This window comes from Taudactylus pleione, unplaced genomic scaffold (genome assembly GCF_031769625.1).
Source record: "Taudactylus pleione unplaced genomic scaffold, aTauple2 ptg000066l, whole genome shotgun sequence".
NCBI classification, from domain to species: domain Eukaryota; kingdom Metazoa; phylum Chordata; class Amphibia; order Anura; family Myobatrachidae; genus Taudactylus; species Taudactylus pleione.
Window position 1 is genome coordinate 16012065 of NW_028284468.1, and position 13580 is coordinate 16025644.

The 13580-nt window shown below is 46.1% G+C and overlaps 1 protein-coding gene across 2 annotated transcripts in view; it reads right to left on the reverse strand.

The window, feature by feature from the left end:
* The window catches only part of ARPC1B (actin related protein 2/3 complex subunit 1B), a 73767-nt gene extending 62426 nt beyond the window's left edge, over positions 1 to 11341 (reverse strand). The window contains exon 1 of one of the 2 annotated variants that reach the window (XM_088466680.1): positions 11251 to 11341. The gene's annotated coding sequence lies outside the window, so the exon portion shown is untranslated. Of the gene's footprint in view, positions 1 to 11243 lie in introns of both variants that reach the window. The other variant, XM_088466679.1, reaches the window with a different exon arrangement.
* Between the last annotated feature and the right edge of the window lie 2239 nt (positions 11342 to 13580).

Here is a 13580-nt window from a genome sequence, read left to right on the forward strand (position 1 = left end):
ACTCTAACCTACCCCTTCCCCTAACCTCCCCCCCGGGGTGCCTATTCCTAACCCCCCCTTCCCACACCCTAGCCCTCCCAGGGGATGCCTAGTCCTAATCCCCACCAGTGGTGCTTAACCCTAACCCCCCTTCCCCCTAGCCTAATCCTCCCCGGGGGGTGCCTAACCCTAATCTCCCCCCAGGGGTGGCTAAACCCCCCCTTTCCTGGGGTCACAGCCGTTACTTATCCGTCTGGATGATTGGGAATGTATTTCTTCGAGATGTCGACATCGGTATCCTGTTCACCTTCGGGATATTGGCGTCAGCATATTGCCGGGCAGCGGGATACGGGTGTCGCCCGGCATTCTGTCCGCCAGCAATATGACTGCATCCCGTTGTACTGTGTGGCATAATATGTAGGAAGAGGGGGGAGTTGTGCTGTGTGGCATAATATGTAAGGTAGGAGGGGGGGAGTTGTACTGTGTGGCATAATGTGTAAGGGAGCAGGGGGGGGAGTTGTACTGGGTGGCATAATGTGTAAGGGAGCAGGGGGGGAGTTGTACTGTGTGGTGTAATGTGTAAGGGGCACTACTACAATTTAGTGTAATGTTTATAAGGGGCACTACTGTGTGGCGTAATGTGAATTAGGGATACTATAGTGTGGCCATGCCCTTTCCCTATGAGACCATGCCCTTTTTTGGCCAGCATGCCTGAGGCGCGCACTGTCCCTGTTTATGATGGGAGGGAGGGAGGGGGTACACCAAAGCTCTTTCTGGCACAGGGCACCAAAATGTCTATCTACAGCTCTTTTCTGGGGGTATATCTACTACAGGTCGTTTTTAAAATTGAAGAAAATTGAAAAACATTGCTGTGTTTCCAGGGCTAAATCACACATTTACTACTACATACAAAAATAATAATAAATTGTCTGTTAGTAAATGTGTGATTTAGCCCCAGAAACACAACATTGATGTTTACCGATTTTCATCTATCAAAATCAACCTTTAGTAAATATACTCCCTGCTCTCAACCATGGATATCATTAAAACCTGGACTGCTAGGGTATCTTGAGGTCAGAGTTTTGGAATCACTGATATAACCTGATCAGCAGTTTAGTATCCTGCATATTTCATAACTGATCATTGTTACTAAATGGAAGTTAACAATACTGTGTTTGTCAACTAAAGCTAGCTACACACTGTCAGATTTTTTTGATTGGGACGAGGAATTGAAAGCCTCAATATCTATGCTATTGAACAGCAATTTTCCCATAGAAGCTAGCGATTTTCCACCACACCACACTGATTTGCCACAAGGAGGATGACACAGTGACAAGAGAACATAGGAAATATGGGCAGATTATTCAGAATATACACATACCGCTCCATATCGGGAATTTGAGGCAGATATTTTCGTTCTTGACCGATAGATCAGATAATTGAAGGAATGCGCTTGTGAATGTTTTCTAACCGCTTTATCCGTGAATCTCTGAAACCATCGTTCATACACACTATACCACAAATCAGGCCGATCACCTGATTATTGGCAAAATCGGCCCAATAATTGTATAGCGTGGAGCTAGTTTAAGATGTTAGGGGGAGATGTATCATCGGCGACATCGCCGATGTGGTACATCCCCCTTCACTTCGCGTACATACCACGGTTAATTACCGCAGTATGTACCAAGAATATCGCAAAGAACAGCTCTCTCGATGAGAACTGTCCTTTGCGATGCTGCCGGGCAGAGGGACTTCCGGGTTTAACTTCCGTTCGTATCCCTCCCAGCCCCGAGCATCGCGCTAAGAAGCTCATAGGCTTCAGGTGGCGTTACCTAGCAACACGAAGCAGCAGAATGCAGCGTATTCAGCTGCTTAATACATACAGGGAATGCGGTAAAACTCCCGAAAACTGCATTTGGGAATATAAAACCTGACTGGGAATATACAATAATGTTCAGACTTGCTCACTAAATAATTCTGTACATTGTATTTAAATGTTTAAAAAAAGCTTGTCTGTTTTACTGGAATTTATCCGATTAATAAATATTTATGTATCTGATTTGCAGAAACTAAAAGTTGGAATTTTGGTAAAAGCTGGATTATAACAAACAAATTCAACAAAGGGGCCGATTCAGTTCAGTGCGCTGATAGCCCTGGGAGGGAGCTCCCTAAGCTATTCAATTCAGCGCATTGTAATGGCAACTAAATAATTCTTCTCCGACTAAAGTGCTGGGCGTGAGGCTGCTTTCCATCTTAGCGTGACACTAAACGTCTCGCGGCCTGCACTTTAGTCGGAAAATGTCGGTTCTCGCATATAAACACCCTGCTGTAGTTGCGAGAACCGGCATTCTCTTACTTAAGTCATACTAGTCGGAATAAACTGCGAGGTGAATGGAATAGCTCCGGGACTTATTCGCTATTCAACTAGCACTTAATTGAATCACCCCCAAAATGTTATGGATATATGTTACTGAAAACTATATTGTCAGTAAAAAATGGTCCCAAAAAATTCACACAAACACAGAATCACCCAGATCCACACTATGGGCCTGATTCAGAGATGTACGCTATTCTGATATTTACGCAGTTGAACGATTATCTGCAATCTGTGCATACGTCAAGGTACATAACTGTAGTCTATCACAATGGCGCTAAGATGAATTGCATATATTTGTTCTTGGATGTGTATACAACCAGAAACCTAATCACCACACTCAGAATGTCACATAACATCTTACACGTTCAAAGGAAGGAGCTATCTTCTCATCCTCTTTCCGGTGTATAATCAATCCTGCACAGACTCCATATTAATTACCAGGATATTTCAGAAAATTATGTAGCCATTTGAATAGCATGTAGTAATGCAATAAATTAATAATAGGCACATCTCCTCTGAGTAAAGTCCCAATGGACCGAAATGCATCAGGCTGGTCTCACAGAACTATGAGACATATGGGTGTCCGAAACAAGTACAATCACTACCAGTTAGAATTATGTATATATAATATACCAACAAAGTAGTTTGCCAGTATCAAGTATAGTTGCTTGTGGCCGGAGTTGTAAAGTGTAAGATAGTGTATGTCTCCTTAATTAAATGAGCAAAGCCCCACTATTAAATCATGCAGGGATCTGGACTTTGGTGAGAACTGCTGAGTTATCTCCTCATTTTATATTCACTATTAACTACTCCCATATCACTACAGGATATATCTTTATTCAATATTTTTATTTATTATATATTTTAATATGTAGATATATATGTATTTAATATTTTAATATGTAAATATATATGTATTTAATATTTTAATATGTAGATATATATGTATTTAATATTTTAATATGTAGATATTGTGTATAAATTATGTGAAAAATCCTAGGGCATAAAAGTGATCTGTGAAGTGACAACTCTGAAAAAATGTGTGAACTGTGACTAGAGAATGATACCTACTCCTATCTAGAAACATTTGTGTTTGTATATATCTCTAATTGGAATAATAAAATGTTTATGTGATTGATGTGGTTTAGTGGAGGCAAACAGGATATGTTTGACCTGTGTGTAAAAGAACAATGATGTAGTGAATTAAAATATATAATAGATGGAGGGACCCGCAGGGGACCTGGGTCCAATGCCGCCCCTCCCCCTCTCTTACCTGTCAGCTGCTGTGTGCTGGGCTGCAGTGGGAGACTGCTCGTTCTGCTGGATTTGCAAAAAGGTATTTTTTTTTTCTAAGGGGGTGTGGCCACACCGCCCACAATTAGACTACTATGCAGGTAACTGGATGTCATTAATGTACAAGAACAAGCAGAGTGTTCAAGTTCTCACAGGGCATCTAGAGTACGCACAAGACTAACAATTTATTTACTGAACACGTTCTACATAGAATATTCCAATGAAAGTGGAATACTGCTATATTACACTTTACAATATCTATATAATAAGTGAGAAAGCACGTGTGTCTGTTTGTCCGGAGTTTTGGACCTAGCTCCACCAGATTTGGCAGGGTGGTGTAGACGAGGATTGGTTTTTGCATAGGTTTGAACTTCGTCAGGGCCACACACTGTCACACAATCCCTAAAAATGGGGATACTCTTAATTTACACAGGTTCCAGGGCTGGCACCAGTAGAAATTGGCAGTCTGCCAAAATCCTGTGTGAAAGCTAGAAAAGTATCCTTTTAAACTCACAGTCTGAGTGCCAAACTTTGACTCATGCAAGTTCATATTAAATGCAGAGTTAAGGTGCGTATCCACTAGGCCAGTGGTTTCCAAACTGTGCGCCTTGGCACCCTGGGGTGCCTCGGGACACTTGCAGGGGTGCGCAGGTTGGTGGTCCAGCAACAAGTCAAATTATTTATGGTCAATGTAATGTAAATATGTGGACAAACAGAAGCACAAACCTGTCCCCATCACATAACTGAACCTAGGGATGACAGGTCAGCACAATTTACTTCACTTTACTAGTTTACTAAATTTTTTCTCAATTTCTCAAAAACAAACTTTTGGCTTTGGGGTGCAGTGAAAACATTGCTGATACTCTAGGGTTTATCTAGGGTAAAATGTCAAAAACAACCAGCGATGCATGCTCCCGCTGGTCGTTTTTGACATCTATCATCGCCTGAACATGCAGGCCAATCTGCCGATAACGATAGGTTTAGCATGGTCGGGAATGAACAACAGATCATTCAGTGTGGGCACATTATCCACTGCACAGGATGGAGAATGATTGCACGATTACAATGTTGTAATTGTGCAGTCATTCCACTCTCCTGTAGTGGATACGCACCTTTAGTCTTTTTTTAAAGTAACCATAGATACTAGTCAACCTTTTGTGTTTGCATGCAAGGGCGTAACTAAAACTTTTGTGAGCCGATTTGAGGCCCCTCCCCCCCTTCCCGAAGTAAGAAAACACATAAATTTGCCCACACACAGAGCCCATTCAGCTTATGTCACACAGTAGCAGAGCCGTAGCTAGCGCTGAGCGCCCTGTGCCAGCCCTGCCCCTTTTGCGTGTGACGTCATGACGTCACGCACAAGAGGATGGGGCCGCCGGCAACTGAACATCAAGCAGTGCCTGGAGTCTCTTCAAGGCGTGCCGGGCAGCTGTAATTATGGCAGGGTGCCTGCCTGTAGCGTCCGTGGGATGCTGGCTGCAGGGCGCCATTACAGGCACCCTGCAATCAGAAGCAGGGGCTGTGGGATGTTGACGGTGCCACCCACAGAGCACTGCACTCTGTGTGGCCACACCAGCCGCACACACCTGGCTACGGCCCTGCGCAGTAGTACCACTTATATATTATGCCACGCAGTAGTAGTGCCCCTTATACATTATGCCACACAGTAATGCCCCTTAGGTTATGGTCAATATGCCCCAAACAGTGAAAACAATCACCCCAGGGAAATTATAAACTGCACAACCTGTTTATAATTGCATTTATAATTTTTTATATATACAGTATCCATATATATCAGCATTTAGTTGTGTTCCTTTAATTGCAGTTATGCTGTTGTGGCTTCTGACCCCCTCTTAACGACGCATGTGCTAAGTAGACTCTAGCACTGTGCATATGCAAATCTCCACTGAAAATGGTGCTGTTGCTATTTTTACAGTGATTTCTTTACGGAGCATGCACAGACCTGATCTTCAGAAAAATGTTGCGAGATGTAAGTATACAGACTATGGGTTCAGGGGCCCTTGTACGCCTCACACCAGAGGTGTATTAAGAGAGGAGGGGGCCCGTGTGTATTGCCCGTCTGGGGCCCCCTCCTTTCTCCCCGATGGCCGGCCGTGCACTGAACGCAGCCGTAGACTGTGGGCACTAGTCTATGCCCAAAGTCTACTGTGCATGCGCAGGTGCCATTTTCCCAGTGATTTCCCTACTCTGCATGCGCAAAACGCACGGAAAATGGCCACGGCGGCCATTTTCCAGGTGTTTTGTGCAGCACCACAGTCAACGTGGGACTTCGGAGGAGTAAGTATTAAAAAATATTGGTGCAGAGTGTGCGGTGTGGGCCGCCCTAGACCCAGGGGCCTGTGTGCACCGCACAGCCTGCACCCATTATAGATACACCCCTGCCTCACACTCTACACCCATTATAGATACACCCATGCATGTACAGTATGTCACATTGCTGACAGTATGTTTGGCATTATGCTAGTGTTCTGCAGATAGTGCTCACTGGTAATAGTTCTTGAACAGTACAACAGTCTCATCTCAACCACATACAGTCCATATAGTACCATAGGCAAAATAATTGTGCTAAATCATGCTTACAATACAACCAGCATTATATTCCCACACCAAAAATATATAGGGGTCAATCCTATTATGTGCGAAGGGTGTGAGTTGCCATTGCAACAGCGTTTTTATTAGGTGTTCTAGTTGTATTGTTTTGTATAGGGACCCTGTCATGGGAATAGTCCACGTGACCAGCAGGGAATGGGTATGTAATGCCGGCTGTCGGGATGCCTCCTGTCAGAATACCGAAAGTGGCATCCCGATGGTTGGTATTCTGACAGGGGTCGGGTAAGTATACTTACCCTCCCCCCTTTCCCCCAAACCCTCCCCACCTCACACCCTAACCCTCCCAGTTAGTGCCTAAACCTAAGTCTCCCCCCTTTCGTGCCTAACCCTCCCCCCTAGGGGTTCCTAACCCTAACCTCCCCCAAAAAAACATAATCCTAACCATGCTACGCTCCCTAAACCTAACCCTCCCGCAACTAGTGCAAAAGCGCCCTGGACTTACCTCGTTCGGGTTGGCGTCCTTCGGCGTTCCGGCGTTGGTATTTTGATGCCTATCTTAAGTCCCTTGTCGGAATTCCCCTGTCGGTATTGAGACCGGCGGTATCGCGGCCGCCAGTACCATAACTACATCCCGACCAGCAGTGCTATACAAACTGGCGGCAGCAGCGCCTTCTCCTACCATTTATACCAATGTCACTGTGTGCCCTGTGCACAGACTGCTATGTCACCTATCCTATTCACCCACCACTCACACCAATGTCACTGTGTGCCCTGTGCACAGACTGCTATGTCACCTATCCTATTCACCCACCACTCACACCAATGTCACTGTGTGTCCTGAGCACAGACTGCTATGTAGCCTATCCTATTCACCCACCACTCACACCAATGTCACTTGTTCCCTGTGCACAGACTGCTATGTAGCCTATCCTATTCCCCCACCACTCACACCAATGTCACTGTGTGCCCTGTGCACAGACTGCTATGTAGCCTATCCTATTCACCCACCACTCACACCAATGTCACTGTGTGCCCTGTGCACAGACTGCTATGTCGCCTATCCTATTCAAGTGAACATGGGCCCAAAGCCCCTCTCCCCCCACCCCTTACCAGCTCACAGTGCCACATCTATAATTTGCATTGATGATGTCAGTAAATTGTTGTTTTTGTTATTGCTCAGCTAAAACTTGACGAATTGAGATGAAACAAACTGCAGGTTATTTCTAGGAGTTTCCACTTCACAATGATGCTGAAACTAGGTTAAGTAGTTTTTGAACCAACTTGGAACAAACAGACAGACACAACCTTCTTATTATATTAGTATAGATAATAGTTCTTTATATAGTGCACACCAGGGGTTAAAGAGGGGCGGAACTGCGTTCTGTCACTTCTATTTGGAGATGGAACCAGTTCCGTCTCCTCCGACCCACCTTAGCCCGGCGCCATAGGGAGGCTCCATTTGCCGGGCACCCACTGAGATTTTGTTACCAGCGGGTGCCCAGCTCCCTCCCCGCAGCGCCAACTGGAGGCTGGAGCTCACTCTTGAGCTCCGGCTTCCGGCTCTGCTCCACCCACTGGCACTATGGTAGAGACGCCATGCCGTCTCTCCCATAGTAACTTCAGAGGACTCTGAGCAGTTGGCGGACCGGAGGCACGCAGGAGCAGGGCTTAAGGTGAGTAATGTTTGGGGTTTTTTTTGTGTAAGCGGCTGGGGCATTACATAAGGAGCATTACACAGGGGCACTACTACAGGGGGCACTACTACTACTGGGGGAATTACTACAGGGGGCATTACTACAAGGGCAACCACTCCTGGGGACACTGCATAAGGGGCACCACTCCTGGGGGCACTGCATAAGGGCCACTACCACTACTGTGGGCTCTGCATAAAGAACACCTGGGGTCACTGAATAAGGGACACTACCACTGTGAGCACTGCATCAGGGGCACTAACAGTACTAGGGGCACTGCATAAGGGGCACCACCACTGGGGGCACTGCATAAGGGGCACCACTATTGGGGGCATTGAATAAGGGGCACTTTCACTGTGTGCACTGCATAAGGGGCACTACCACTACTTGGGGCACTACCACTACTTGGGGCACTGCATAAGGAGCACTACCACTACTTGGGGCACTGCATAAGGGGCACCACTACTGAGGGCACTGCATAAGGGGCACCACCACTACTGGGGGAACTGCATAAGGGGCACTACCACTACTGGGGGCACTGCATCAGGGGCACCACTACAAAGGGCATTGCATTTGCATAAGTGGCACTACTGCTGTGGACATTGTATAAAGAGCACTACTACTGTGGGCATTGTGTATAAGGAAAGAAAGGAAAGATGGTGCGCTGTAATTGAAATGTTGTCCAGTATGGGAACCAGCTGCTGACACCTGAGGGATCTTGCACAAACCCTCACAAAAAAAACACAAAATGTAAAAAGGTGTCTGCGCTAGTTCCAATACAAAATAACCCAAGACTGTATACTAATTATAAAAATGTATTAAACATATATTGGTTCAACATGTATAAGAGAACTGCAGTTCAAGCTAAAAACATATACTGTACATACATTAAGCATTAATACACAGTGTGATAGGCAGTTCTCCAAATTCTGGGATGCCGCTCATAGCCACAGAAGTAATGTCCCGTTAATAGGAGGTATGCAGAAAGTATGTGAGTAGTCCACTGTATAGCCTTAAGGCTGGAGAACTGCCTATCACCATCAGGAGCAGAGCCGTCTTTTTATTAGTGGGGAAGCGACACACCACACAAAGTCGCAGTATACAGGTATCCATTTTCTCCACCCAAAACCAATTATACTGCTTTCAGTCACTACACATGGTAGACTGGACATTGCTATATTCACCTCTATTATTTGGTTGCGAATCGCTGGATCGACGTTTAACTAAGGACGTCACATTTACTCCCCTGGCCTGGTCAGGAACCGCCGGAGCGGTGCCACCATAAGGAGACGCCTGAACGTGGATATATTGTGAGCAACTTAACGCATAAGCTAGAGCTCTGTGATCCAGAACGTGACGCAGGATTGTGTTATAGTCAGGTTGATTCCTGGCTTTTTTATGATAAGGAGTTAACGCATTGTGGTCATACATTATACGCATGGGCTTTTGCATTGGATAGGCAGCTCATTCCTCAAATGATCTTGTATGGTGACTATACATCAATATATTGTTTCACACCTAAAGCCTCTCTTTTCCTTATGTATATGTGATCAACTCCATATAAGGTACATAGAGGGGACTGAATTTTCCACTGGTCTCAAATACTCAATTGAGGCATTTCATAGACACATTGGGTCTCATTCAGACCCGGTCGCAAGCACCGATGTGCTCGCAACCGGGTCGATGTGTAGCCCTGCGCACGCGCAGCGGCCACGCTGCGCGTGCGCAAGCTCCGAAGCGAGAGAGAAACTCTCTCACTCCGGAGCTCGCTACAAAAGGGGCGGCTGTTGATGTTGATCAACAGTTTGTTTTGTAGGCGGGCCGGGGGGGTGGTTTCTAAAACGGAGGCGTTCCTTAAGGAACCCCTACCGTTTTGTGGGCGGCCGCACTGACATCATCAGTGATGCCAGTGGGGAGCTTCCTGCTCCATCAGAGCAGAAAGCTCCCTGGGGCTTGCAGTTGCCGAGACCCAACTTTTTTTGTGACCATGTCCCTTTCTTTTGAGACCACAGCTTTTTTTTGGCGCGTGTCTATGGCACGCACTGTCCCTTTTTTTTTTTAGAAAAGCTCCAAGGGGGAGGGGGAGTTCCACCACTTCTCTAGGACCACTTTAAGCACTGGTGCACACATATTATGCAACACCGAGAATATTGCAGTCATTCATATCAGTTCCTGCCCTAGTGGAGCTTACTTTCTTCTGTATATTCTCTATATGAACACACGCGGGTTAATTTTTTGAAATCATAGCACCATTAACCTACCACTATGTTTTTGGAGTGTGAGAGGAAAGCTGGACACCCAGAGGAAACGCACGCATATACGGGAAGAACATACTATCTTCACATAGATAGTACCTTGGCCATGAATAGGCATGGCCCTCGGAAATTGATGGTTAGAAACCATTGATGTTTCTAATCAGAAGCACTCTCTCCATCAAATACCAGGTTTGTCATGGTTGCCAGCCATCGGATGCTGCTTTCTTATGCCCCTCCAATGGCTGACTGCTTATATTCAGATGCGGACACCTGTAAGTGGCGTCCGCAGCTCAGCTGTTGTGCGCATGCGTGAAGCTACGGCTGTTTATAGTTATACCATTGTATGGTTATGATGCGATGGCCAGTAGCCATCGCATTGCAAGATTTGATGTCGGAAGCCTGGCAATCATTCATTGTCGAACTTCCACTGTCCATTACTAGTCAGGGCTGGGAGGCAGTAATACTAACCACTACGCTACACCACTTACCAATCCATGCCAGAGTGCACATGTGAAAATACTAATATGTCCCCTGAAATATCCTGTCAAAAAAGTTTCTGGGCCAAACTGTAAAGCTAATCCCCCCTCTTTTATCTTGTAGTATCTGCAATTTCATCATAAACGAATGTTTGTAGCAGGAAAGGGACGAGGACTTGCACAAGTAGTGTGCAATCACATGATTCAGTCAGACACTACTATCACTAACGCGGGTTGGAATGTGCTGTAGTTTCTAAATTAAAATCTAATATTGATGTCTATAGTACAGACACTGGAAATACATTTTCATATACCAATAGTGACATTTCTAATGCAGTACTGCAGAATAATAATGCATGCTGTACAGTGAAATAGATGCAAACCATTCGTATTAGTCAGCTGCTTCACTTACAGCATTTTTGTGACATTTTTGTGAGGCTGAAAGACAACATCTGTGGTTTGGTGCTAACATACTGAACATCTTACCCATTACTGCTTAATATCTCCAGCAATTAATTCAAAGTGTTATGGAATAATAAGAAATATACTACAGCAATCACACTACATCCTCTGCACATATTGTATTATATACAGTACCTACCTATTACCTTTTTGTACGTCTGAGAATTCAATGTAGAGATCTGAGGGAGATGGAAGTACAGAAGTCTCACAAAACTTCTCTTTTTCTCTCTGAGTAATACAGCCACTTCCTTATGTGGGCGGAGGTGCTTAAAGAAAAAAAAAAAAACACCAGAACTAAGCCAACTTTTTTCTCCCTCCCCCTTCTCTCTCGCTGCTTCTTCCTATGCGAACACTCAGACTCATTCACATCTGGACACTTAACATTACCAAACTTTTCCAAAATCTGCAAAATTCAGATAGACTGCTGTGTCCTCAGCTAAGGAGGCAGGGGAATAGGGGTGGCTGGCAAAAGGACTGCAGCACCACAGGAACCATTCTAAACAATGTTCCATTTATATTTCATCTGAGATCAAGCAGAATATGCGTCCCAAAAAGCATTTATCTTTATGCATATTTTAAACAAGAATTAATTTGTTTGTAATTTATTGCAGAGCCAATGCAAAGAGTGAAAAGTATTTATATACTTGTTGGACTTTATTTGCTAAACTGACAGTGTTCTCTACACTGGTATGATTACTAAGGGGAATATTTAACAAATATTTTGAGGGAAATCCCCCAAAAACAGCTTTTGCAGGGATCCCCCAAGAACGTCTAAGTATACCTAGGATGTAACAAGGAGGGGCCACAGCAGAGATTGGACTGCAAAACCTGCCCTCATAGGTTTCTGTGGGAGCTGATAAACTGTCAGATTTACGAAACTCCAAAATGCAAAGCATTCTGGTCCTTGGCTCCAATAGCTAATGAAATCTTCAGATGTTAGCCAAGGGCGTATTAAGAGAGGAGAGGGATGGGGGCATGGTTTGACCTCCATTACGAGTGGACGTAGCCTGGAGGAGCTCCAGTGTTCTGCTGTTCTTTTATCCACCCTACAGCTTTGTCATCCACTATATTGTACATTCGGGGTGTCCTGACCCTGTTGTCACTGCTGGGGAGTCTTTTCCTGGACTTTGGAGGCCGGTCTGATGTCTCTGAGCTCTGGCGCATGAACAGGCCTGTAGCCGTGGTCTCGAGTTCCAGGCACCCAGTGCTCCATATCTGCCTCTGCTGCATCATCGCAGATAAAGCCCGATTGCCCCCCTGAGCCTCCTTGCTACCCTGCAGCACCCTACCTGGATCGTGGATGGCCTCTGAGAGGTGAGCCTGGCTCCCTGGAGAGCTGCCCATTTATTGACCAGCAGTCCCCGTGCGTGCTTGTGTCATTGCTCAGGGGTATCTGTGCAAACTGTGCAGTGACAGTTTGCTGTTTGGAGTCTCACTCTTCACTTGAGCTCCTACTGCCTTGCTTATACCTGAATGCTGGCAACCATCTTGGAGCCTCTGCCCTGCCTGTGACACTGTTTAAGGCTGTTGTGGGTTTACCCTGGCTGGCCTGAGACCTCATCAGCTACATTTATGTCAAGCGGTCTGATTTCCCTCAGATATTGATTTACCTGAAATTTGCAGAGGATTCTATACTTGCAGGTGCTGGTGTCCTGCTTGGTAACAATTCAGATGTGATCCACTTCCACCCAGTGGCTGGCTGGGCCGTGGGGCAGGGTGCTATGTGCCCCCCGGGCCGCAGCGTCATGTGGGCTGCGGGCAGTCTGTGTCACTGTGACACAGACTGCACCACGTGTGTAGCGCTGACCGGACGGAGTTCGGTCAGCACTACACAAGTGATAAACACACAGCCGAAGGCACCGGCAGCTGTGTGTTTGGTTTGTTCAGCAGCCAATGAGAGTCTGACAAAGGGTTACCACTATTGGGGGCACTATATAAGGAGCACTGCATAGGGGGTACCACTACTGGGGCCACTATATAAGGGGCTTACTACTTGGGGCACAAGGGGCACTGCACAGGGGGGACCACTACTGGGGGCACTGTATAAGGGGCACTGCATAGGGGGGATCACTACTGGGGCACTACTAGAGGCCTGCATAAGGGGGTCTTCTCCAGGGGCACAGGGGGGCACTGCATATGGGCACCACGACGGGGCTGTCCCTAATCTTTATTTTTACTTTACATTAATCCCATATGGACCCGCCTCCTCCCTGGAACACTTGAGGGGGGGGCGCCATAGCACGCATGTTCTTTAGGCACCCTGGCTAAACACTACTCCTCTGCCAGGGCCGCCTGCACGCATTTGCTCCCCAGGCTAAAAGTTGCCAGCCAGCCCCTGCTTCCACCGATGTGCTTCCTTCAAGCTTTCTTGTCATCTCGTGTCTACATATTCAGCACAGCTCCTGTCTTCGCTGGTGGATCCATGAAACATCTGCCCCCCGCAACCTGAATGGTCTTCGACGAGACTGTCTTTCTA